The sequence below is a fragment of the Caretta caretta genome, chromosome 10 (genome assembly GCF_965140235.1).
Source record: "Caretta caretta isolate rCarCar2 chromosome 10, rCarCar1.hap1, whole genome shotgun sequence".
Taxonomy (NCBI): Eukaryota; Metazoa; Chordata; order Testudines; family Cheloniidae; genus Caretta; species Caretta caretta.
This window is the reverse complement of record NC_134215.1, coordinates 30,630,708-30,655,090: the sequence shown is the minus strand read 5'-3', so window position 1 is coordinate 30,655,090 and position 24,383 is coordinate 30,630,708. Positions and strand designations below refer to the sequence as shown.

Here is a 24,383-nt window from a genome sequence, read left to right as displayed (position 1 = left end):
AGAGAAGTTGGGAAGCAGCATGGAAAGATGGCTTGGGATCCCCCTCATCCCAGGGGAGCTTTGAACTGGAAAGTCCTCTCACTCGGCCCTCCTTCTCCCTTTGGTGTGGAGCAGGAGGTATGTAGCGATCTCACCGGGGAGTAGAGCTCAGGCCCACAAGGCACATGGGGAAGGGCGGTAGAGATACCCTGGTCGATTGATCCCAGATCCCACCCTCTGCTGGTGTAAGCACATTAAATACAGCGTGACTCCCCACCCTCCCTTGTCAACTCCCCTGACATCAGAGCCCAGGCTGTTGCCTTATCCTAAGGCCAGCAGCGACCTCCTAGAGGATGGCAAGACCAGAGTGCGGAAATGGAGCTGCACCCAAGGTTACAGGCTGCTGCCGACCAGGACAGAGCCATACCACCCACAGACGCCTTCAGCAAGTCAAGGGAGCTGTACTAGCATGGGCCAGCTGAACATCTGGATGGTTTGGGGGATTGCTCTCTGGACAGAGAACAGTTCCCATTTAGAGCATCAGTTTGGCCAGCTCAGGCCATCTGTGCCAGAAAGCTGCTACCATCTGCAGGCCCCATAAAGCACCCCTAGCCCAGTGGGGTTGGTGGGAGGAGTCTGGCAGTCACAGAGGGAGCTCAGTCCAGTTCCAGAGGAGAAGTCTTCATGTTCCTATTCTCCACTTCCCAGAGGCCAAGGACCAAGTGGGCCACAAGGCCTGAACAACCCTGTCCCAGGAGGTGGGTCCTTACAGCTGGCCTCTGCAGCAGGGGCTGGTAGCAGTTTGGTGGGGAGCTAGGCAGCTCTGGGCTCCAGGCTGGCACCTTTGCCAGCACCGCATGGGCCTCTTCTACTGAATCGCTGCAGGAGGCAGGATGCTTTTCCGCAGCCTGGCAGTGTGCATGACACCCCTCCTGGGACTGGGCCTTTGGGGAGTTAGGGGGCTCTGAGGTCTCCTGGGGCGACACTCCTGGAGGCCCTCTGCCCTGCTCCCCAGTGGCTAGTGCAGCGTCCCACGCCCTAGTGCCAGGTGGCTGCTGTGCTCCTGCCAATGCCGTGTCTGATGCAGAGAGCCACACTCAGCAGCCTCTGCCTCCAAAGCCAGGGGCTCTCTCCAGGGAGTGCCTTGGGCCACCGCAGAACCTCTGGACACCTCCCCCAGCCCACGCACAGCCACCAGCTCCCCACAATTTGACACCACATGTCTGCACCGAGGCCACCCTGCCCCTGCTGGGTTATGGACACAGCCATGAACAGGGGCACAGGGACAGCTGGTAACAACCCTCTATAGCCAATCTGTCAACCACGCCACCAGCGTGGGGCTCTTTCCTGGGCACACGTCACTGGGGCACAGAGGGGCGGATTGCGACACAGAGAGGGACCCTGCCACGGGGGAGTTTCCAAGGCAAGGCGAAGAGACTTGCTCCATCCATAGATCCTGGAGACCGAGAGCCGCCCCCCCACACACATGAAAATAAGCCCTGTTATTTCCCATAAAACTGCAGCTCATCAGATACACCGGTGGGGCTCTCTCACCACGGCATTCGCCCTGTAGTTCCCAGGGAAGCCAGGAAGTGGCACTGCAAGACAGCTGACTGGCTGGGGAGGCACCGGAACTACTTTCCTCCACTGGGGCCCCCAGTGATTAGTGTTGTGTGAGGTCAGGCCCCTGCTCCCTTGAGCAGAGTCCCCCCGGGCTCCCCACTGCTCCATGGCAGGTTTGGGAAGCCCAGCTGAGGCCAAACTCCAGCAGCATTAATGGGATATGGAAACCACTGCCCCAGCGAAGGCTACCGATGGGGCTCAGCAGGGTGATGGAGGGGCTCAGCCCTGGGCTGGTCTCCCGCTCCCTCTCTCTGACTCAGGGGAGGTGGAGATGCAGCCTCTGGAGGGCATGGAAGCCTGCCCTCCCCTCACACCTCTGCAGGGCCCTCCCAGTCCCCACTGGGAGCAGGCAAGCAGCCCCGGGGGGCCGTGCATGACCAGGGTGCTCACTCTCACCCTTCAATAACAAATGGCCCACTGTGGGGCGTCTCTGGAGGGCACAGGGCATGCCCTACTCAGAGGGCCATGAGGGAAGAATTAGAAGTTGGCCCAATAAAACCCTCAGTGTTTAATTTGTAACAGAGAGGTGCCGGGGCTCAAGGAATTTTTTTTATATTCATAACTGATGCAGCAAGCCTAGAGGTGCCAGGGCTACGAACTGCCAGTCCCAGAGGTGCCGGGGCTACAAACTGGCACAACTTAAGCACTGATAACCCTCCTGGTGCAACACGTGCCATGGAGCAGGGGCAGCTGCAGGAGAAGAGGAAGGCGCATTGGCTGGGCTCGGGGAGGACTGGAATGGCAGGGGGTGCTGCGGTCAGGATTGAGGGGCACTGGCAGCACAGCTGGGGGAAGGGGCAGGACGGGGGTAGTGGGAGTCTCTAGATATGGACCCAGATGCATTAACCACACTGGGCTGGGAAGCAGGACAGCAGAAGCAGGGGCTGTTGTGGTTCACAAGGACAGGGCTGGATGGAGCGTTCGTATGGGGGTTGGGGAGGGAGGGGCAGAGAAAGCACAAGTTCGACCAGGCAAGTGCTGCCTTGCATTGGCATATTTGCTACTCAAAGGCTCGGCTCCTCCTTTGCTCCCTAGAGTTCTCTCCTGGGCACACGTCCCTGAGGGGCACGGCGAGGGGCGGATTGTGACACAGAGAGGGACCCTGCCACCCTCCAAAGCAAACCAATTCCAGCACTTGTGCAGCACTTCGGGAACCGATGGTGCTGAGTGCGTGAAGGCTAGAGATTACGATTCCTTCTCCCCAGTTCTTTGGCATGTTCTCTTGGGGAACAGCCTTTGGCTAAGCTCTCCACTCCATCTGAGCTCTGCTCAGCCCAGCGGGATGGGCAGGATGGCAACAGGGAGCCAGCTGCTGCTCTGTGATCCTGGGGGCCCATCTGGGCCGGGCTCAGCTCAGGCACAAGTTACAGCAGCCTATGGGCTGCTCTAATTTATGTCACTGGTTTAAGGTTCCTAAAAGATCCTACAGCAGTGGAGGATCAGCATAGCAAAGCTCGGACACACTCTCTGCACTAATGGGCGTGCGGGTATGGGGCAGATGGCATAGGTGGTAGCTCTATGAGCTTGAGGGAGAAAGTTCCCCTCCACCAGCAGGGGGCCACCCTCTTTGCACCCCCTGAGTAGCGCAGAGGGGCCAGATCACAATGAAAAACTGGACTTCTGGTTAGAGGCAAAAAGAAAAAGCAGCTACAGGCAGAGGGTTAAACAAATGCCTAGAAACCGATACATCTCGAGGGATATGTCCTTGTAGGTGATGCTGAAGGGCTCTCAGCTTTCTGACTGCTGCAGGGAGTGAACACTGCTTCTCCTTCCGAGGGTTTCCAGGCTCCACGGAGCGCTGAGAAAGGAGCCTTGACCCTCAAGGCTGCTGGGTGGCTAAAATAAGCTACTTTGAAGATCTCTACAAGACGCTCATAATGCTGAATGCACTAGGGGCACACGGCAGGGATATAATGAACAATGAAAAGAGGTGCAAGAGGCTACAAACTATCTCACAGCATGGCCAAGATATCCTGGGGAGAATCCAGGCTGGGACTTTGGAGCAACTGAGCCATGCCTCTACCAATAAAAAGTCGGACACAAGCTCAGCTGTGCTGTGTGCAGAGATAAGCCGAATGTTTGCTGCAGGCAGGTTGCTGCCAGCAATGTGAATTTCACTCCTGCAGCAGACAGACAAGCACTTGACAGTTTGTATCAGTTACCGGAAAATAAAATTATAGGACTAGACCCTGGTGTAAAGCAGCACTGCTCCACTGAAGTCCAGTCAGGTAGATTATTAGGTCAAACGTACATCCCAGCGAACGTGTGGTTTTTCTGCAATCCCTCCAAGCCAGCTAACAGAGACAGGCCAGGAGCCAGCGTGGAGGGTCAGGTCAGTGACTATTTAGCAATGCGTAGCAAGCCCTTAGCCTTAGTTAGATAAACAGCTGAGGGAGAAGTTCCAGCTTGGTGAGCATCACTGTTCACGGTACGCAAGTGAGCCCAGGTAGGCTCCACTCCAACCCATGGGGCAGCCGCTGCGTCCATCCCACTCGCTACCCAGCCAGGGCTTCGGCTGTTCGAGGATGCCTAGGATTCTGCCAAGCTGCCCGTTTCGGGCCAGCGGGGGTAAAGCGAGCTCCGTTGCATGCTGGGGGATCGGGGAAGAGTTGCCCTGTCTGAGACCCGAGACTGTCTAGGGCAGGAAAGTGGGCCTCGCTGCCAGCCCCCAGAAGTAATGCTGTGAGCCATTGAAGGATGGGTGGACTCTCCCCCCTGGTGGGACAGGAGGATCGTGGGTAGGGGGTGCTGAAGGAGAGGGCTCCTCAACAACTGGAGACACTGACGCCCTCTCCCAAGCATGAGATACCAAGGCTCCCACATAGACAGATTCCCCCAGAATTAGAGACAGCCAAGCCTGTTTCTCCTGCTTTGAGATACCTGCCTCCATGCGCTTCCTGTATTAACCTCCCATATTAACGATTAAAACAAATTACAATTGCCCCAATGGGCACTGCACACACACACCCTCCAAGATAGGGGTCCTGCCCCGGGCAGCTTACATCCTACCCAACCAAGGCCAAATTCCCACCCCCACTACCCACCTGGGGCAATGAGAGACCAAAAGTGACTTGGCCAAGGTCACACAGGGAGTCTGTGGCAGAGCCAGGAACTGAACCCAGAACTCCTGACCTTCACCTTAGCTCCCTGGCACTTTGTGGAGAACCAGTGTGCTCTCCTTGGTGCACCCAGTTGTGGAAAGGCTGGGCCCACTGCTGAAACAGATTATTTCAAATTAAAGTAAGGCAGCGGCCCTCCCCAATATTTTAAAAGCAAGATTGGGAGCATGTTTCCAGCAAAGATAGGCGGGGGTCAGACTCCCCGGCTTTCATTTTAGGCCTTTTTACCTCGAGGGCCACTTTGCTTCAACTGGTGGCAATGGGCCATGAATCAGATGGAAAGGAGCGTTCATTATAAATAGCTGTGTAGCAGCCATAAACCTGCCTCTTGCCATTCCAAACCTGAGCCAATAAAGACTAAAACCTGCTGGCACCTGCCCCCCAGGACAGTGGTCTGACCAACAGGGAGGGATGGCTTTTATCCCCATGTCCCAGCCCTGGGACCAGCTCGGACCTTCATGTGCATTGCCAGCTGCTCTCAGCGTTCCTCCTTGTTCCCGTGATTCCAGCAGATCGCACCATTCCTGGCCCCACAGTATGACAGAGGGAATCAGTGAGCCCTTGTGTCCCCAGGAAAGTAACCATATTGCATGCACAATGACGGGGAGATAATTTTAACAAGCTGAAATGACCAGCAAGTCCCCATTAGCGAGGCTGCATAAGGCAGTTAGCTGATGACGACAGCTCTGCCACAGCCAGAACTGGAGTGGCTTTGAGAACTCATTTGTCTCCCTCAGTAATGAGATCAGAGAGCAGGGGAGGGGGGGTGTTAAAAGTTTTTTTCCCCCCTCACACAGTGATAGAGATCTGCAGTTCGGGCTGGAGTGACACAATCTTCATTAGCCCTTATGGGGATGCTCCAGTCTTCCTCCCCGACCGAAAGACTGTGTTGGGGAAACTGGATTGGTCCTTGGAATGGGGAGCCTTTCCTACCCTTCCCACCTGGGGTTGGAGAGGCTGTTGGGAGTGGAGAGAAGGGATGGCATTGCAATTAAGGTATTGGCCAGAGATCTGGGGTCAATTCCGGCTCTGCCACAGACTCCCTGGGTGACCTTGGCCAAGTCACTTGTGGGCCAGATTCACAATAGACATAGACCAGGGGTCGGCAACCTATGGCACACGTGCCAAAGGCAGCACGCGAGCTGATTTACAGTGGCACTCTGCTGCCAGCCTGGGGTCCCAGTCGCCAGCCCCGCTCAGCCTGCTGCCAACAGATGGATGAAACCCCGGGCTAGCAGCGGGCTGAGCAGGGCTGGTGGCCAAGACTGCAGCTGGCAGGGGCCAAGTGGCTCAGCCCACTGCTGGTCTGGGGTTCCGTCCGCCACCCCCACTGCCTGTCTAGGGTCCCGGCCACTGGACCCGCTCAGCCCACTGCCCGTCTGGGGTTCCATCCGCTGGCCCATGTAAATAAAAATGTATTACTGGCACTCAAAACCTTAAATTACAGTGAATAAATGAAGCCTTGGCACACCACTTCTGAAAGATTGCCGACCCCTGACATAGACATGCCAACAACTGACCCCTGGGCACCCAGGGGAAGTCTCAATGCCAAGTTAAGTGCCCCAAACAATGACTGGGCAGAGTTTGGTACCTAAGAATGGGATCCTCAGAAGCCAGTAAGCTGAGCAGGGCACTCCATTGCCCCTCCATCTCTCTGCAACCCGCATCAGGCCTCCTGCCATAGGTGTGCTCAGAACATGTCTGCAGGATTGGGCCCCGCTGATGAGACAGGCCAGGGCCATGGAGTTTGGGCTGCAGCTTCTGCTGGGGCACTGAGCAGCTCATTAGTGGTAGCAGCAGGATTTAGGCAGCATTGTGCATGCCCACTAGCAGAAACTTGGACCCCATGGGGCCTTGGGTGTCTCTGGGGTCAGGCAGTGGTGGGGCAGTGGTGTTTGAGAATTTCAGTAGCGCCAAAATGTTAGACTTTAGGTGCCAAAGTATCTTTGTGAATCTGGCCCTTGGTAGCTCTGTGCCCCAGTTTCCCCTCCGTTTGTCTATTGTAAGCTCTTTGGGGTAGTCCTAGCTCTTCCTATGCGTATGTACAACACCTAGCACCATGTAGGCCAAGTGTAGAATTACTGACCTAACTCCCCGAAGAGCTTGGATCCTCCCAGCTGGTACAAACCCAGAGGACTACCACCCCTTGAATCAGGCCTGCCACCCCAGAGGATCCAGATCTTGCATTTCCATGCACGTGGGCGTAGAGCTTTCCTCTCTGCCTTTGAGGACCGCACACAACAGCTCAGCTGCAGCGCTGCTGTTCTGGAGAAGGGGGGATTAGCTGCGGTCCCAGGAGACATTTTTGCAGACAATCTTCCACAGCTACATGCAGCCACCCGAAGAGCTCTTGGCAGGCAGCTAACAGATAACCAACCTGTTTATCAGGGCTTGGATTGGCCAGGTGCCTCCCTCCAACCACTGGTGAATGTGGGAGCGGCCCCCTGGCAGCCTTCCTTCCCCAGCCTGGTCGGTACCCACAGCCTTCCAGGACCCCCTCCGCCCAAACCCAGAGGAGAGAAAGCAGGACAGGGGGCGGTAAGAAAAGCTTCTAGATCTAAGGCTTTAACTCACAGTGTCCTGCAGCCAGCTGGGCTCCACAGCTCTCCCTCCAGCCCAGTACAACAAGCCCCACCTGAAAGACTGGCCCTCCCTAATTTCTCCAGGTCAGGTGCTCTCCCTTGTTGTGCAGCTGTTAACCCCTTCCTTGCCTGGCTCCCACCACCCTTCCCCTATGGCCTGGGCTACACTACAAAGTCTTGCCAGCAAAACTTGCCTTGCCGGACAGCCTTGCCTGCATCCACTCTCAATTACAAGTCCTGCCAATAAAACCCTGCCCGTCTGCTGGTGAATTTAGACCAGTTCCCCAAGCAACACAAGCCCTCTGCCACTACCGTTCTACCAGTATGATGCCTGCGTGGATACCGAAGAACAGGTACTACCACAAGCAGTCCTCCAGCAACAATCCCACTGCTGTCCCCATGGCAGGGACCACTGGTCAAATGTTTGAATTCGGCTGCCCGGGAGTCACAGTGCCTGGAAGTCCCCCCCGCCCCCCAGTATGTTTTGGAAACACCTCTTTTCCTGCTAGTGCTAGCCCACCTTTGTTACTGCACACATACGGTTCCAGGCAAAACTCCAGCTCAACCTCATTCTGCAGCCCTGGATGTTTTCATCCTGTGGGGGGGAAGGAGCAGTGCAGACCCAGCTGCGGGATTCTCACAGGAATAAAGATGTCTATTGCAATATTGCAAAGGAGATGCAGACGCAGGGGTAAGACAGGATGAGTCCTGCTGCTTGGCAAAGGAGAAGGAGCTACATCAGGCTTATCAAAGGGCAAAGAACAGTGACAAAAAGTCTGGTACCATTTCCCAGACCTGCTGCTATCATGTGGAGCTAAATGCCACATGGAGGGAGGATCCCACTACCAAGTGTTGTGCAAAACACAACATGCGGCGGTAACAACAGGACCATTTGGCTCACTGAAATCCAGGCTACTCATGAGGCATCTCCACCGGCCCTACAGTCTGCCAAAGGCATTCTCCACAGTCACCCTGCCCCTGTTCAGGTGGTAGTTACATCTTTCCTCGCTGCTGTCCAGGTGCCTGGTGGATGGCTTCATGAGCCAGGGAAGCAAAGGGGAGGCTGGCTCCCTGGGAATCACAGTAGGCATTGAAAGAAATCCCACAGATAGGAATGTGCTGGTCCAGGAAGAATGTCCCTGCATGCGGCTTGTCAGAAAATCCTGTGTTCCTAAATACATCAGCGTCCCGGACCTTTCCTGACCACCTAATGCTAAGAGTAGTGAAATGGCCCCCCATGAGCTTCCAACACTTACATAAAAAGGGAGAGGTCTCCCCTTCTGTTTATGTGCTCAGAGGCAAGGTGGGGAGGGGGGTTTCCCATCTGTTGTCCCATCCGAGTTCAGGAAGCCCAGTTCAGTGACTCCACCTATTATCTCCTGCACACTGTCCAGTCACAGTACTGTGCAGCAGGAGGTGTTTGGTGCCCTTGTACACCTGGATGATGACTGCCCCCACTGCAGACTTTCCAATGCCAAACTGGTTGCCCACTGACCAATAGCAATCTGGGGTTGCCAACTTCCAGAGCGTGAGGGCCACCTATTTCTCCAGTCAGAGCAGCTTTTATGTTGGTGTCCTTGTGCTGCACCCAATGCCAGAAACGTGGCCTCCGTAGACAAAACTTCTGCTCATCAACCCAGATTTGCTTAATGATCCGGTGCCAACATTTGTCGCTCATTTCATGGGCCTGAACCATCGCTCCATTGTCAGGAGTGCCAGAAGCTCCCAAGAAGGAGGGGGCCACCAGCACATGGACCATGGCCCAGCCCCCACTCAGCCTCTTCCCTGAGGCCCCGCCCTAACTCAGCCTCTTCCTGCCTCCATTCTGCCTCTTCCCCTTAGGCCCTGGCCTCACTCTGCCTCTTCCCACCCCTACTCCGCCTCTTCCCCCTGAGGCCCGGCCCACTGCTCGCTCCTCTCCGCCCCTTGTCCCCCCCGCATCACTCACCCTCAAGGCCCCCTGTCCATTGCATGCATCTGGTCAGTGAATACCTACAGTGCCTGGCCACTGTCATTCATGTCTGTAACATTCACACCTCCTCAGCATTTGCCATTTCCCTGCTGCCTGGGTAGCCAGGATGGTGGTTCCGCAAATACAAAAGCAGGAGTTGCCCTGTCTCTAAAACAGACAAGAGAGCTCCGCCGAGCCATTCAACATCCCTGTTTCCAATGGCAAGATGGTGGAGAGGTTGCAAAACGGTGTGGAAACAAGCAGATTATGGGACTGACCAGAGGGAGTGGTGGGAATTTGATCCCAAACCAAGAACGGCGCTGGTCTCCCACAATGCATGGCAAAAAAATCTCCCTCAAGGCAATGCACTGGAGCATGGTGTGGGGGATGCTGGGATGCCTAGCCACCATGCCACACAGTCTTTTGCCAGTACAACCTGACACTGCAAGATGGCAGCCAGACGTGAAAGCCCTCAGCCAAAAGAGCTGTCAGTAGCAGTCCACTGGCAGGACTTTTGCCAGTGAGACGTTCTAGCATAGATAAGCCTTATGTGAGCAAAGAGTTAAGAACCCCCCTGCAGCCATGGTACAAGAGTCCCCATTGGAGTGGATGAAGGGATTTGTGGTGACGGTGTTTTAGCTGTCCTGGATTTCAAATCTGACATGGATACTGGGAGGACACAGGTCCTGACCCTCAGTAACTGCACTGGGGGCAGGAACTAGGGGGCAAACTTTAAGTCACCTTTGTGCTCCTGGTATTCTGGGGCCAAACAGAGCCCACCCCAGGCTCCAGCTGCTCTGATTCACACCCTGCTTCTCCTTGTCCCCTGTAGGCTGTGGTGAGCAGAGAATAAGAACATAAGAATGGCCCTACTGGGTCAGACCAAAGGTCCATCTAGCCCAGTATCCTGTCTACTGACAGAGGCCAATGGCAGGTGCCCCAGAGGGAATGAATAGAACAGGGAATCATCAAGTGATCCATCCCCTGTCACTCATTCCCAGCTTCTGGCAAACAGAGGCTAGGGACACCATTCCTGCCCATCCTGTCCAATAGCTATTGATGGACCTATCCTCCATGAATTTATCTAGTTCTTTTTTGAACCCTGTTATGGTCTTGGTCTTCACAACATCCTCTGGCAAGGAGTTCCACAGGTTGACTATGCGTTGTGTGAAGAAATACTTCCTTTTATTTGTTTTAAACCTGCTGCCTCTTAAAAGGGTTAGCTGTAGTGCAGTACTGTGAGAGCAGATGGGCCATGGTAAACTCCTTAGGCCAGTTTTACATTGGCCTGAGAGGCCTTCTGCATATGGTATTCTCAGGGTCCCATTTCCCCCTCAATCTGAGGCCCCTTTATGCTGCCAGGGTGGGGTAAAGGGGCTTTGACATAACTGAGAAGCAGGCTCTGGAAGCTTAGGGGTAGGGGAAGAGAGAGTAACCAGTTGGGAAAACAATCCCTCCAGTGCCCTGTTTGTGACACAGAGATCATTCGTGGCTGACAGAGAAAGTGGGCTCCATCTGGGCCCAACAGTAATTCTGCCTGGATAGAAAAATACAGAAGCAGCCCTGAGCTCTTTCACTGGCGTGTGGGTTTCGTGTCATTTATGATCATATTGTACTGTGGGAACAGCAGACCGAGGAGATGCACATTAGCACTGGCCTCGTTCTACCAAACAGGAGCGTAGTAAATCTAACCAGCTTGTGGGATAACACAGGACACTGGAACTGTGTGCACTGCAAGGTATCTTCCACCAGCCCCACGCTACACAAGACACTGGTTGCACAGGAGGCAGAAATGCAGCCAGGGAAATATGTGTGCAGTGGATGTCTCTGACTTTATGACATGGAGGTGCCAATACAGTAAATGCCATGGGTCTGATTCTCCGTTCACTTACCTGGGTGTAACTCAGGAGCGGCTCCACCAAACCCAACAGAGTTACAGGGGGAGAATCAGGCCCATAGAGTTCAGTGGAGTCATTCCTGATTTATGCCAGTGTAAACAAAGGGACAGTCAGTTCTAAAAGCTTCCCTGTGTTGCGTGGTCTCGGCTTGTGCCTGATATAAAGATGCCCAAATCACACCCCACTGGCACCCCGAGCACAGAGGACGAAGACTGGGGTAAAGCCCAGCCCCCCAACTCCTGTGCGCTTGTGCCACGGGCAGTCGGAAGGTTTCTTCACGTGCCCTTTAAGTGCAAGATGCACAGAGACCACAGTGCTGCCTGGGGCACTACACACCCCCAGGGGAACCCGGCAATCCCCCTGCCTGCTCACTGGCCCTGGGACAACTGCTGCAAAGAGCAGTTCCCGGCCTGCACGGGCACCGCGACTCCAGTCACGACTAGTGGAGCCGCACACCGCCACCGTGCACAGCAGCCAAAGCCATCATGGAGCCCTGGGCTAGCAGGTGTTGTTCTGAGCTCTTTGGCAGCACAAACTGCTGACTGGCTTGCAAGGGGAAAGGAGTCCGATGTCTTAGGCACAGGCAGATTTCCCTGTTAAATGGCGACTATTAAAATATAGCCAGAAAATATCACTGCCGGGAGAACTTCCTAGTACTGTTCCCCACCTGAGCAGTGCCAGACGGGCAATCGGACGAGGGAGCAGGGCACTGGCACAGACTGAATGGCGAGAGGAGACCCCAATGAACCATGTCGTTCGGTCCAGTGGGAGGTGGACCTGGTGCATTAACACACTCCCAACGTGCGCCGTACTGAGCATGTTAACACGTGTGACCTTTCTGCCGCGTGTTTCAACGGTAGGCGGGGCCAGCTGCCGCAGGAACACTCCTTCACTCATCCTTCCCACGGAATGAAACACTTGGCTCAAGCTCCCACCAGACAGACATTTGCATCCAAAATCTGGGACCTAGGACATACAGTGAAAAACCCTGGCTTCCCAAGCTGGGGTATCCCACCTCCAGGAGTGCTGTGTCAAAAGCCAACCTCTTCGATTTATATGGCCCCAGTGCTACAGCATCTGAGCGCCCCACATCTCTAGTGTATTTATCCTCACAACACCGCTGTGAATTAGAAGGGTTATTTTCTCTATTTTAGAGAGAGGGCATTGAGGCCCAGATCCTCAAAGGACTGGAGGCCCTTAAATCCCTTTGTGGATCAGGGTCTATGCAACAAAGTCCAGGGTAGAGCTGGAATTGGACCCAGGTCTGGACCATCATGTAGGCAGAAAGGTAGCCGGCTGCTACGTTCCCCACAAAAGTGGCTATAGTATTCAGGAGTCTCGGGCGGGAAGTGAGAATGAGCAGTATCCCACTGAAACTGCAAGGGGGACGTAGGTATGGAGAATGAAGTCACTTAGGTGGAATTTGGCCAGTAAAATGGTGTTAATGACACTCCTGACCTCGAAAAAAACATTGTCCCATCAGAAAACAGGAGCAATGACTTCAGGTCCTGCAGCATCACGATAGTGAGATGCGGTGTTCTGGAGCATTGCCGTAGAACCCGGTAGGGTTTCGTTTGTTCAGTAATGACTGAGTTGTATCGGCTTTTCTTGGTGCTCATGACCCTACTATGTGAGCAGCACACAGTCGTGCAGTTAGCCTCACAACATGCCCAGGAGTAGGGAAGTATTAGTCCCATCACAAATGGGAAACTAGCACAGAGAGATTAAAGACCCAATGCTACTTTCAGTGGAATCATTAGACAATTAGCCATTGACTTCAATAAGACCAAAGTTGTATTCCCACGGACTGCCTGCAGCTGGGAATAGACCCAAGCCCTCCTGACTGTCAGTCCAATGCCTTAACCAGAAGGCCGTCCTTCTCTCTGACTCAGCCAGCTACTGAACACACCTGACATTGGTTTGCCATGAAACATGAAAGTGGACCTCACAACACAGGAGGGTACAGTGTGGCTAATGGCAAAGCTTGAAACTGTGCTTAAAAATAACAGCATTGATCCTATTCCTCTGCATAGCATTTTGCAAGTCAGTCTCGGGTTTGTTTCTCCCACTCTCCCCCAAACACACAGTTTTGGATTTAGACGTTGGAGGTCACACTGGTTTTAAAAAAATTATTTTGGTGCTTTCAAAGTCGCAGCAACCTGCTTTACCCTAATTACCAACTTCTGTGGATGGAGAGACAACATCAGCCAAGGGTGTGCTGAGTTAATACGCAGTGAGAACCTGAGAAAGGCATTCCAGAGGGCATGTTCCATGGGAAATACATCATTCAACAGGAGGTTAGAAGGACTCTCAGCCCTCACACTTGTGTATGGAGAGTGCAAGTAACAAGTTTTCTGGGAATTAAAATAAGAATAATGAGAGGACCTTAGTCTGGGCAGGTTCCTTCAGAAATTAAACAGAGCAAGCTTTATGTCAGTTTAACTTAAAAAGGAATCTCTCCCCAAACAATAAACCACATCAGGGCAGAATTGCTGCTGCAAAGAGGGTACCAAAGACACGGCAGTTTCTCACAAGTGGGTTTGCATTTTGGAAATAGGGAATTTCCTTTTGATTTGTATTGGGGACGGTGGGTGTAAACCCTCAGCTTGTGTAAATTGGCAGAGGTCCCTTGACCTCCATATAGCTCTGCTGACTTCAACAGAGCTACGCCAGCTGGAATCTGCCTCATGTTCACAGCACAACTACTGAGGACTTCCTTGGCTCTGCTGCCTTGTCAAAGGTTAAGAAGAAGGTCCCTGGGTGAAATTCACTCCTGCATAGAGGATCAACACAAGCCCCTTAATCACTGAAGCCAATGCACACAATGGAATAACAGCAGGCTGCTACTTCTCCCAGATGGATCTGTGGGTGTTTATCTCCCAACTCACCCCTGGTCACCTTCCCTGTTACTTTGGTAGGGACACTGCTCCTGTGTTAATTCCATTTCCATCTCTAAGTTCCTCTCTTATGCATGTGCAGGGGACATACTGCAAAGAGATCATAGAATAGAGTGGGCTCAGAGCAGGTGGAGAACTGGGGCAAAAAATCATGACAAATTTCAAGATTGTGTCATTTAAAAAAAAAATGATTAATTTCATTTTTTGGAAAACAAGTGTTTACAAATTGTTTATTGTAATATTACATTTCTCACTTCAAGTTTATCATTTTCCATTTTGACAAATGTTTCAAAAAATCCCACCAGGTGATGCCAAAAAAATTAATCTCTGAAAATAGTTTCAGCATTTAAGAATGTGTTTGGAAGATATCTTATTTCAAAAATGGAAACACCATAAAGGAAGATTTTTGATCATTTCAATCAAAATGTTGCAGGGGGGAAAAAATCAAAGACAGGCACTTTTCAACGAGAATACCTTTTGTTCAAAAAAGATGTTGCCTAGTGCTAATTAGGCCCAATTCACCGCAGGCCTGGTGCTTGTTTGGTCACTTACACCTACACAAAATGAGCACCGGACACTACCGCACCAGTGCTAGGGCTTTGCAGCCTCTTTGGGCTGGGATGGCAGCAGACATGCGGCGGAGGAGGCAGACCCAGGTGAGACATTTCTTACCATCCTTAGCTCATTTAAGGCATTGGCGGCCCCTCAGATAAGATTTTTGAAGAGTCTTTTTAAAACTTTATATGAAGAAAATAAAATGAGCCCCGGTATGGTAACCAACGTCAATTTCAAGTAAACATTCTGTCAGGAACCAGGACCTGCAGCATTGCGGGTGTCCAGGCAGCCTCCTCAGTACAGCTGGCTGCTGAGGCCAGCAGGCTAGCTTGTAAGTCAGCAACAGCAGCAGCTCGCTGGCTTCTCAGTGCTCATGCCCGCCACTGTGCCCACGCCACCTTGTTCCTGCTCCTCTTGCCTTGCACCTAGTCTTGCCTCAGTGCCACCCCTGCCTTGAGCCCTTCCTTACCTGATCCCCTGCTTACTGCAGTTCCTGACCTCCGGTTCTGACCCCTGGCTCAGGCTCCTGATTCCAGACTCCGGCTTGACCCCCTGGCTCTGGTATCCCATTCCTGACCTCCGGTTTTGACCCTGGCTCTGGTGACTGACTGTGGCTCTGATCCTGGCCACTAGGCCTGCTGCCCAGCCTCATCCTGGTCGGCTGACACATTCATCCTTTCCAGACCAAGAAACAACAATGATGGGCACCAATATTAGAACCTCTGTCATCCACCTTCTCCACCAGAGAAGGAAGTTACAGATCAGAGCGATTGCTGCATTGAGTGAGACAGCCCTGAGAGGATAGTGAAGCAACAGGTAATGAAATTCCCAACCAGACTGCATTGCTATAATCACTCCGCAGACACACAGCTTTAAGGCTTTCGGTTTTTGTTCCCGGCGATTGCTCTTGCAGTGAAAATATTAAAACAAAATAATTCCTCATCTCGACTATGTTACTGGAAACAGAGGGGTGGACAGAGAATGCAATCTCAGGATGATGGCACCCAAAATACCATTCTGCTTACATTTTAAATCACCTCTGATCGCCACATGGGCACATTCAGATCTGTGTTATAAATAAATTTAAAAAAATCTCAAGTAAAACATATGAAGTGGGAAGGGAATAAGCCAGGTTGGGGAAGGCTGGACTGACCAGGAACATATATTGGCTATACCTGCCTGTAGGAGCCTCAAAGGCAAGACTGTGGCTTGAGTTAACAGCCAGCTAAGGCCACTTTGCTTCTAAAGAGAGCATTCACATGAGCGCTTCATGTACTTTAACCAGTGTATATTAATTTCACTCCTTTAGTTAATTCACCTGAACTTGTCGTGTTGACGAGCCCTAAGACGCACAGCAGATGAAGGGTAGGGGACAGGGATATATAACATACGAGCAAATGAAGATAGTAAAGGTTTGGCACAGCTTGGTTAATTACATGTGTTAGTGTTGGATTCAGTCTGGCCAGCTGCAGTCATTGAAGAAATCAGGAGACAGCCCAACCTCCTCCCTCTCCACAAAACGTCAAGAGAGATGATTTTTAAGCCAGAGATTTAAAAATACACTTTGGGTACTTTTCCTTTCCCTTCTGGTGTCTGAGCTGGTAGGGTGCACTTGGACCACCGTTTCCAGCTCGCCCCACCCCCGCATGATGGCTAGAAGCTTACCTTTTATTGGCACCCTGACAGCAGGATTGTCTGGCTATGTAGACTCCCTCCTCAGGCCCTACGCTACCAGCACTCCCAGCTACCTTCGAGACACCACTGACTTCCTGAGGAAACTTCAATCCATCGGTGATCTTCCTGATAACACCATCCTGGCTACTATGGATGTAGAAGCCCTCTACACCAACATTCCACACAAAGATGGACTACAAGCCGTCAAGAACACTATCCCCGATAATGTCACGGCTAACCTGGTGGCTGAACTTTGTGACTTTGTCCTTACCCATAACTATTTCACATTTGGGGACAATGTATACCTTCAGATCAGCGGCACTGCTATGGGTACCCGCATGGCCCCACAGTATGCCAACATTTTTATGGCTGATTTAGAACAACGCTTCCTCAGCTCTCGTCCCCTAAAGCCCCTACTCTACTTGCGCTATATTGATGACATCTTCATCATCTGGACCCATGGAAAAGAAGCCCTTGAGGAATTCCACCATGATTTCAACAATTTCCATCCCACCACCAACCTCAGCCTGGTCCAGTCCACACAAGAGATCCACTTCCTGGACACTACAGTGCTAATAAACAATGGCCACATAAACACCACCCTATACCGGAAACCTACTGACCGCTATTCCTACCTGCATGCCTCCAGCTTTCACCCTGACCACACCACACGATCCATCGTCTACAGCCAAGATCTGCGATACAACCGCATTTGCTCCAACCCCTCAGACAGAGACAAACACCTACAAGATCTCTGTCAAGCTTTCTTACAACTACAATACCCACCTGCAGAAGTAAAGAAACAGATTGATAGAGCCAGAAGAGTTCCCAGAAGTTACCTACTACAGGACAGGCCTAACAAAGAAAATAACAGAACGCCACTAGCGGTCACCTTCAGCCCCCAACTAAAACCCCTCCAACGCATTATTAAGGATCTACAACCTATCCTAAAGGATGACCCAACACTCTCACAAGTCTTGGGAGACAGGCCAGTCCTTGCCTACAGACAGCCCCGCAACCTGAAGCAAATACTCACCAACAACCACATACCACACAACAGAACCACTAACCCAGGAACTTATCCTTGCAACAAAGCCCGTTGCCAATTGTGCCCACATATCTATTCAGGGGACACCATCACAGGGCCTAATAACATCAGCCACACTATCAGAGGCTCGTTCACCTGCACATCCACCAATGTGATATATGCCATCATGTGCCAGCAACGCCCCTCTGCCATGTACATTGGTCAAACTGGACAGTCTCTACATAAAAGAATAAATGGACACAAATCAGATGTCAAGAATTATAACATTCATAAACCAGTCGGAGAACACTTCAATCTCTCTGGTCACGCAATCACAGACATGAAGGTCGCTATCTTAAAACAAAAAAACTTCAAATCCAGACTCCAGCGAGAAACTGCTGAATTGGAATTCATTTGCAAATTGGATACTATTAATTTAGGCTTAAATAGAGACTGGGAGTGGCTAAGTCATTATGCAAGGTAGCCTGTTTCCTCTTGTTTTTTCCTACCCCCCCCCCCCACAGATGTTCTGGTTTAACTTGGATTTAAACTTGGAGAGTGGTCAGTTTAGATGAGCTATTTCCAGCAGGAGAGTGAGTTTGTGTGTGTATGGGGGTGGGGAGGATGTGAGAAAACCTTGATCTATGCAGGAAATAGCCCGACTTGATTATGTAAAGAGTTGTCACTTTGGATGGGCTAGCACCAGCAGGAGAGTGAATTTGTGTGGGGGGGTGGAGGGTGAGAAAACCTGGATTTGTGCTGGAAATGGCCCACCTGTTGATCACTTTAGATAAGCTATTACCAGCAGGACAGTGGGGTGGGAGGAGGTATTGTTTCATGATTTCTGTGTGTATATAAAGTCTGCTGCAGTTTCCACGGTAAACATCTGATGAAGTGAGCTGTAGCTCAGGAAAGCTCATGCTCAAATAAATTGGTTAGTCTCTAAGGTGCCACAAGTACTCCTTTTCTTTTTGCGAATACAGACTAACACGGCTGTTCCTCTGAAACCTTTTATTTAAGGAAAGCTGAGAGCTCTCATGCAATGTCTTACTTCTAGGAGCTGGGGTTTTAAGAAAAAAGTTGGCAACACTGAATTGGAGGTAGAGGTACAGTGAGGGGTGGGGGGTAGCAAGAGAAAGGGCGTGGGAATAAGGGAGGAAGGGGAAGCCCTCATGGCCAGGCCAGTGAAGAGTTTGGTAGCCCCAACCTGGCAGAGCAGTGTCTTAAGGAGATTAACTCTTAGAGCTGGTCAGAACATTTCCCCAAAAAAGATTTCAATTATTTTTTTCCATTTTCTTTGGCGGCTTGGGGTGGGGGGTTCCCAGAAAAACCGAAAAGTTTTCATTTTCAGCAACCCAAAGTTATAAATGTAAACTGAAAAATCTGGTTTCTCAGCTGCTGAATACACAAAAAGTTGGTGGCGGTGGGGGTTCAAAGTTTCTATGAAAACCTGAACATTTGCACCGAATTTTTCATCACAATTTCCTCTGTGTGCCAAAAGCCATTTTTAATTAAAGAAACAAAAACCCAAAGTTTAATTATTGGCTCAAACCATAAAGCAGCCAAAATTCACAGACATGATTCACAAGAGGTGATTTGGCTAGCTCTCACAGCAGCTGAATGCCAGCACTCAATCCGCAGAGGCTGAACTACGCAGAACACGACATGCAACGGCGACATTATTCTCTGGGGAAATGGTTAGGTATAAATCATAACTGTTCAACAAGAGGCTGGAAATGTGACCATGCCCTTGGCTGCGCCAGCCCCTGCTTTTACTCACTCACCATTGAAACAGTTCAGCACAAACTTTGCAGCAAGTGATTAAACCTCCACTTAGCGCTTGAGCGGACAATGGAAAGCCACGTTCCAGATGGGATTCCCTGTGAACGCCAGACGGCTGAAGGAAGCAATGGTGTGAGGTGACACACCAGAGTGTCCTCAAGATGCAGAGGGAAGAGAATTATACTGGGAGTGCAGGCAGAAAGGGAGTCTTCCAACGGCAGGAGGCTTACACAGATTGGAAGGCGTTGGGAGGCTGAATGGTAATAACGACAAATAAACAGAGCTGTAAAGAGACTCACCCACCATGCCAAAAGCAGGGGAAATGCAGCGGAATGATGTTAACAAGGGGAAGGCACATGAGTTTAGCACAGCATGGAGTCCATTTATGAACTGTATGGAATGTCTAGTTAAGGAATTAACTCTGCTATTTCCTTCAGCTCCCACGGAGAATCCAGCAGCCATATGGATATATTAAAAAACCTCAACACAACAAAAAGCAAAACACCCACTCACCCCCAGCACAGAGCTTAGTGTAAACAAGTGCTTGCTGATTGGGTAGGGTTTGCTCTCCCTTTACTTCTCCTTATCTTACACATCATAGAATCATAGAATCATAGAATATAAGGGTTGGAAGGGACCCCAGAAGGTCATCTAGTCCAACCCCCTGCTCGAAGCAGGACCAAATCCCAGTTAAATGAACCACCTCCAGACTGAGCTAATGATTTTGATGATCAAGTAGTTTGTCTAAAATAAATGTCTTCTGGAACTTTGGCTCTACCATCTGGTGAAGGGGTGGGGGAGAGACCAGAAAGATGGGGTGGAAAATCTGAATGAGTATTTCTGAAAACACAGGCTCCTACTGGTAAAATCAGCCTCTGTCAAACAGGCAGCTAAGATTGTTTCAATTACATGTTAACAGGCACTAAAATCATACTCGGTCCTGTTTGCAAGCCTATAGGCTCCTGAGCTTGTACAATGGAGCTTCCCAGTTGGTTCCCCAAAGGAGCGGTCAGTCGCAGGAAGATTGTTCGGGGCCTGCAGAGAGTTAGGAGACAGGAAGTCTCATTCTCTTCTTGCATATACCAGTCCTACACTACTGGCTTCAATGGAGTTACACCGATGCAAAAGGGGAATCAGGCCCAGAAATTCCAAGAATGTTTCTTTATAGTGGGGCCTGGGTGTGACAATCACAAAAAGAGGAGGTCAGCCAGTTACAAACAGAAAGCAGAGGGTACCCGCCCTACTGTCGCTAATCCCCGTGCATCCCTAGTGAATCCAGTCCTTGAACTGAGAGCACTATGGCCAGTAGTCTCTGGCACTGAAGGCCCCCTGCACTGCTCCCTGTGTAAGCTTCCTGTATCCCACCATGACCAGTAGCTCCGAGATCATAGCAGACATGCAGGGCCAGATGCTTAGCTGTGATGTGGTCCTGGTCCATGACTAGGACCCCCAGGAATGATGGTAGTGCAAATAAATAAATAAGGGCAGTTTTGGACCATTCCTCTAGTGCACAGTGGCCTGAAAGCCAGCTCAGCAGGCTATGGGAGGAATGCTGTATCATATAGGGCACTATGTTACCTCTGTCACTGGGGTCAGTTTAGGGAGTTGTGACTTGAGAAAAGGGGTGCGTCTGGGGCATCCCTGTACCCAGTGATTGCTGGTGCTGTAACAGCTGCTTGGGGCTCTTGGCAGTGGCCCAACTTAGAGCTCCCTTCATGGGGGCCTGGCCTGACACAGGCTGGGTCACCGTCACAGGAGTGCAAGAGAAGATCCCTTCCTCAAAAATTCAATGTCAAATTTTGATTTTTTGTTGAAAAAAACGACACCCCCAATTTCAGTTTTTGATGGGGAAAAAAATGGAGGAAACCAGGCACTTCCCCTGGCAAGTTTCACTTCATCAAGCCCCTGTGCACCACCCCAATTTTCCACAGGACAGAAACATTTCCACCAGCCTTAAAGACAGGTGTCTGTCACTGCTGTGTGGGCAGAGCTGCTGCTATCCGTACCCTGGCTTTCCTGTGCACCTGTCACTTCTGCTGCTGAGCAGCATGCCAGCCTGGATTGGATGCACCACTTCAGCAAGGGGTGCTAATTGGCTTGTTTCTCCCGCAGGAAGCATGCAGCGCTCTCTCGGCAGGCGATCTCTAGCGCCTTTCTCAGGCTCTCGCCCAGGAAATGTCACGCTGGCAAGTGGCGCGCTGGCCCTGGAGAGTGCACTCCCCAGCACTAGTGATGTCTGCACAGGGACAGCGTCCCAGCACCATCTCACCAATGCGCTCCAGTGCTACGTGGGAGATCAGAACCTCCCTTAGCCCAGGCGGCCTTTGCTGTCTCTCCTGCTAGCTATTGCCCATCACATTGGGGCTTTTTATGATACAGAAACTTACTACTAGGAACAGGGCTGAGTCTACATGGGACTACAAAGCTTTGTCATGGCCAGTTTGGGATGGCTGGGCAGCCTGGCGAGTTAGAAAGGAATGCCATTGTGTCTCAATCGCCTGCCACAGGCAGTACCCTAGGTTTGCTGGCAGTCTTCTCATTTCCCTGGTACCTGTTCCTGAATCGCTCATCAGATCACCCTGTGCCCCAGGGTCTGGTATTCTTAACAGTGCAGTGGACTCATTTCCATAGGGATTCCTTAGCTATGTGTGCAAACACCTCCGCACAATACATTCGGCTTAAACATCTACATGAACACACTCGTCATGTCAAGTGTCACAATGCCGCAACTCCCCTGACGGCTTACTGTGTCCACGAGATCCCACTCCCTTACATGGCTTCACACCATTTGTAAATCTCAACACGTTCAGGCTGTTAGCCACTTGACATGTCTTTCACACCCTGAGGCACATGGAGACACATGTCAGAGACTATCCTATTAGCAGGGTGTTAACACATGTCAAAGGCTTGTCTCTGCCTCTTTATTTCATGAGAATATCTACTAAAAATGCCCTTCAGAGTTTGCATAAATGAAGCATCAGAACAAAGCCCTGCTGAGATGCACTGCTGGGCTCTAGAAGGTACATTGAATTGTAATCTTAAGAGTTTGGGACGGCAATATGATGAGGGTGACAAAAGTGCCAGAGAAAGAGCATTTGTTCTATTGCTTGTTTAATATTGTACAGAGATTCTTCTACCATTTTCATGAGATGGGAGCAGAGTGGACCTGCCTCCCTCCCTCCCCCACGGTCTGAAGCCCCCTGTGATGTAAGGCCCAAATTCAGTTGTCTATCCCTACTCAGAAAGGCACTGCTGTGCTTAAGTGGTTTGCTCTACAGGGATGGATTTAAGTCAGTTCTTAAATATTTGGGGCTAGGAAAGTTCAGATTGGGAGTAGAGGGGGATATCATGTTCATGGCACACACAGAGACGTTAGATAATAAAACATAAAACACCCTTGGTGGACAGTGACAATTTAACGCTGCTCTATTTCTTAGAATTCACCAGAACCCCAAAAACAGAGTGAGACAAAACAGGCTGCTCCTTAAAAATGGAGTGACACAATTCACCCCACCTTCTTTTAATCTAGGTGGTCTGCAGACTGCCTCTGATCATACACTTCTGTACAGAGCCCCCTGGCTGCAAGCAGGACCAGGAAAAAAAACCCTGCATTTTAAGTAGTTTTCAATATACCACAGGGGAGGGGACTGACAAATCTGCTGTATTCTCAGTTTTGTTCCTGGGCCTGGATTCAAGCTATGTGACTCAAAGATCTCTCTAGATGAGTGGAACTAGAACTCGTAATCCAAACAGCCTCAGCCTTTCAGGTAGTTCTGATTTGATTTCAGAGAATTCTGCTGGAGCAACCAAGACACAAAAACATTCATAACTCAGAATAGGGAGTGAAAGGGAAGAAATATCCAAACTCACTCCTAGTTTGTTCACATTTATACGCACTGGGCCCTATTGTGGGGGGTAAGTGAGAACAGAATTTGGCCAACTGATTAGAAAAATATATCATCAAAATCTCCAGATTATAAGCAATATGTTGAATCCTTATTGATTTGTATATGGTGCAGTAATATAAGCCAGGTCACGCTATATAATGCAAGAAGAAACTGGCATACAGAGTATAGCTAAGGAGTAATAATTAGGATTTCTGACTTATATCATAATACAGGATAACAAATGTATAAACATTTTATATGCAATGATTCTTAATCAGGTTTATCAGATTCCTTTCCTGTTGAGGGCAGCAAAATAGACCAACATAAAAAAGACTCCAAATTCAGTTCAGTTTGTTACAATCTGCAAAATGGTTCTTTCTATAAAGCCACCAGATGTGCTCTAAATCAGGCTATTTTCAAACAAAAAATATTTGCATTATAGGCCTGTGGCAATTCCCATGTTTGCATGTGTCTGATGCAAAGAGTAAATGACACTGAAATGTGCTGAAAAGCTAACATGAAATCAGCCAATCCAAACTGGCGACAGCGCTCCCATTCAATGCCATGAAAAGCTGTTCGCCAGTTGTGTGCAACAGAGACCTGTGGCTACACAGGGAAGGAGTAAAGTCCTGGGGTGCAATTTTCAAAGCTGAAGAAGGGACTTGGGGCCAAATTTTCAAAGGTAGTTAGGCTCCTAAATACCTTTGAAAATCTGCCCCGAGGATACTCAGTTCTCACTGATTTTAATTCAGTGCATGGGAACTGTCTACCAAATTAAAGAGTTAATTACAGCCAAAGGATGATGACGTGGTTGAGGCACTGGACTGGACACAGGAGACCTGGGTTCAGTTCTGGGCACTGTCACAAATTTTGGGACTGATTTTCAAAGGCATAAATGGGAGCTAGGATGACCGTCCAGAGCAAAGGTGGGCAAACTTTTGGCCCAAGGGCCACATCGGGGTTGCACAACTGTATGGAGGGCTGGGCAGGGAAGCTGTGCCTCCCCAAACAGCCGGGCCCCCGCCCCCTATCCACCCCCTCCCACTTCCCACCCCCCTCAGAACCCACGACCTATCCAACCCTCCCTGCTCCTTGACCCCTGACCGGCCCCTCTCGGGACCTCCCATCCCCTGACAGGACCCCACCCACTATCCAATGCTCCCCACTCCCTGTCCCCTGATTGCCACAACCCCTATCCACACCCCCACCCCCTGACAGGCCCCCCGGGACTCCCATGCCCTATCAAACCCCCCCCCATTCCCTGTCCTCTGACCCTGCCCCCAGAACCTCCACCCCAACCGCCCCCCAGGACTCCCACCATCTACACTCCCCCACTCCCTGTCCCCTGACTGCCACAAACTCTATCCACGCCCCAGCCCCTAACCACTACCTGGGACCCCACCCCCTAT

At 50.9% G+C, this 24,383-nt stretch overlaps 1 protein-coding gene across 1 annotated transcript in view; it reads right to left on the bottom strand.

Moving 5' to 3' along the window:
- The window catches only part of SEPTIN12 (septin 12), an 83,564-nt gene extending 76,219 nt beyond the window's left edge, over positions 1-7,345 (bottom strand). The window contains exon 1 of the mRNA XM_075132808.1: positions 7,296-7,345. The gene's annotated coding sequence lies outside the window, so the exon portion shown is untranslated. The remainder of the gene's footprint in view (positions 1-7,295) is intronic.
- Positions 7,346-24,383: the final 17,038 nt, after the last annotated feature.